At 35.8% G+C, this 2371-nt stretch overlaps 1 long non-coding RNA gene across 2 annotated transcripts; it reads left to right on the top strand.

The window, feature by feature from the left end:
* The first annotated feature begins 303 nt into the window (after positions 1-303).
* Positions 304-1457, top strand: LOC102582056 (uncharacterized). Of its 2 annotated transcripts, none has more exons than XR_367273.2 (3): positions 304-371; positions 441-507; positions 1441-1457. It is a non-coding gene; the product is annotated as an uncharacterized lncRNA (long non-coding RNA). The 2 variants fall into 2 exon arrangements; XR_367272.2 differs by lacking the exon at positions 1441-1457 and adding an exon at positions 591-703.
* The last annotated feature ends 914 nt before the right edge of the window (positions 1458-2371 follow it).

The raw sequence follows: 2371 nt of genomic DNA, 5'->3' as shown, positions 1-2371 counted from the left end.
GCAAGTTGTTGGAGAGTAGTTTAGATAGGATGGAGGAAAATATTCTTGTCACTACTACTAAGTTGGAGAAGATATTTCCATGTGGTTTCTTTGATGTGATGGAGCATCTTCCAATTCACCTTGTACAAGAGGCCCACCTCGGAGGTCCGGTTCAAACAAGATGGATGTATCCATTTGAGAGGTATCCATTTGAAACATTCACTAAGTTATTTATATTCACCAAGTCTTTTATTAAAATATATATATACATGTATACATGCAGAAAAATTGGCAGTTCAAAGCAAACGATTAAGCAAAGGGGAAGATATGGAAATGCAATCAGTTGTGACACATATTTTGCTTAATTGTCCAGAGATTCAATCATATGTCAAGTATGTTATTAAATTACATACTAATAAGTTATCATTACCTAACGAAATACTTGAATGTAAAATGATCAGCTTGTTCGTAAACACATGGGGTAATGAAGCTATCTATACAGAATTTTCCAAATGGCTGAGGAACTATGTAAGTGTGCAATCACTAAGTATTTAATATATAATATATTCATGTTATAGTAAAGTATATTACTTGAAATTACAATCACGTAGGTTTACGATGAATACTCAAGTGTCCAACATTTGCAATTACTGAAAGAAGTAGCACTTGGACCTGAATCTCAAGTACTGACAATGAATAAGTATTGTGTCAATGGTTTTAAGTTTCAAACTAAAGAAGTTTCTAGGAATAAGAAAACAAATAATAGCGGTGTCTATATACAAGGTGATGGTCGATGGTACTAGCCAAACTATTGAATATTATGGTGTCATTCATGAGATTATTGAAGTGAGGTATTCAAGTTGGCCTAAGAAGAAGATTGTATTGTTTCAATGTGAGTGGTTTGACCCATCACATAGAGGCACAAAGGTGGACCATTAACATAATAAAATTGAAGTTAAGCACACCATGAAATACAGAAGTTATGATCATTTTATCATTGCACAAAATACTAAACAAGTGTATTACGCTCCATATCTATTGCGTAGAGACAAAGCTGATTGGTGGGTTGTTATAAAAAGTAAGCATGTGGGAAGAATCGACAATGTCTTAGATGTGGCGTATCAAAATGATGTTGCAATTGTTCAACAAGTTGATATTGAATTGGAAACCACACTACAACATCCTCAACACATATTAGAAGAAGTATCTGATGATGAGATATTGAATGTCGAGGAAGAAATATCTGAGAATGAGGAAAATGAATCATTTGATGACGAAGAATGGGACGATAATGAAAATGAAACAACTGAGGAGAAAGAATGGGAGAATGATAGAATTGAAACAAGCGGGGAGGAATAATGTCGAATGAAATCTAGCTAGTATATATATGTAAGTGTATTTTGCTAATTTTATTTAATTTATGCTTTTTAATATATATTAGACATGTAAATTTGCATACAGATGTCATCAGGCGGTGACGGGGATAGACATCGCGAGCATCTTGGAGTTAGCCAGACTAAATAGGCTAAGAAGAAGAAGTCTAGGAGACCCATAGATCCTGAGGATATTGCAGGATCTATTTCTTCTGCGCCAGAGCGCATCAGCCATGATACTCATTTATTTGTTGTTCCGTTTGGTACAGCGGATCCTCAACAATATTATCCTAATTACTGTTTACCAGTTGGTGCTTCATCTACTTCATAGGCATTGCCTTCACGACGCTACGAGGACCTACCTCACAGGCTATTCATCGAGCACGACCCTTATCGGTAGGTACTCCATCTCCCACAAGTACATCTTCTCAGTTATCTGCCATGAGGATTGGAGATTCTAGTAGCGAGCAGTAAGATGTTATGGTCGGTACGCCTCCATTGACTCAGCATTTTGTGCATCCTGATGTATCACCCTCTTCTACAGCTACACCTAGTGCTACACCAGATGATACGATGCCTGCTCTAGCTCCTGGCCAGAAGGACAGACTTGGTAGAGTCATAATTGAGCCGGATGGATCATCGTAAGTTTGTTTTGTTATCTATTTGTTAGTTTATTTTATTTATTTCTTATACTTTAATATATTATTCATGAACTAACATATTTATTATGTGTTTTGCAGGTGGCATCCTGCAAAGATTGTTGTCCGGCTTTAAAAAGACTGTGTTAGAAGACTCTATACACAGGTTTATCACTCTTGGAGCAAGATTCCAAACAGTATATACTAGGCGATGTTTAATAACTTTAAGGTATATATTTTTTAATTAAGTTTAGTATACTTTACTTTTTTTACTATTGATCTAATTAACGTTATTCAATTTTTTTCAGATTATGTGTACTTGGGAGTCGAGGTACAATTTGGCATTGGGACCACATTTGAGAGGAAGGCATCCGCCAGACT

This window comes from Solanum tuberosum, unplaced genomic scaffold, assembly GCF_000226075.1.
Source record: "Solanum tuberosum cultivar DM 1-3 516 R44 unplaced genomic scaffold, SolTub_3.0 scf00082, whole genome shotgun sequence".
NCBI classification, from domain to species: Eukaryota; Viridiplantae; Streptophyta; class Magnoliopsida; order Solanales; family Solanaceae; genus Solanum; species Solanum tuberosum.
Note: the sequence above shows the minus strand (reverse complement) of the source record. Positions and strands in the feature narration are given on the sequence as shown.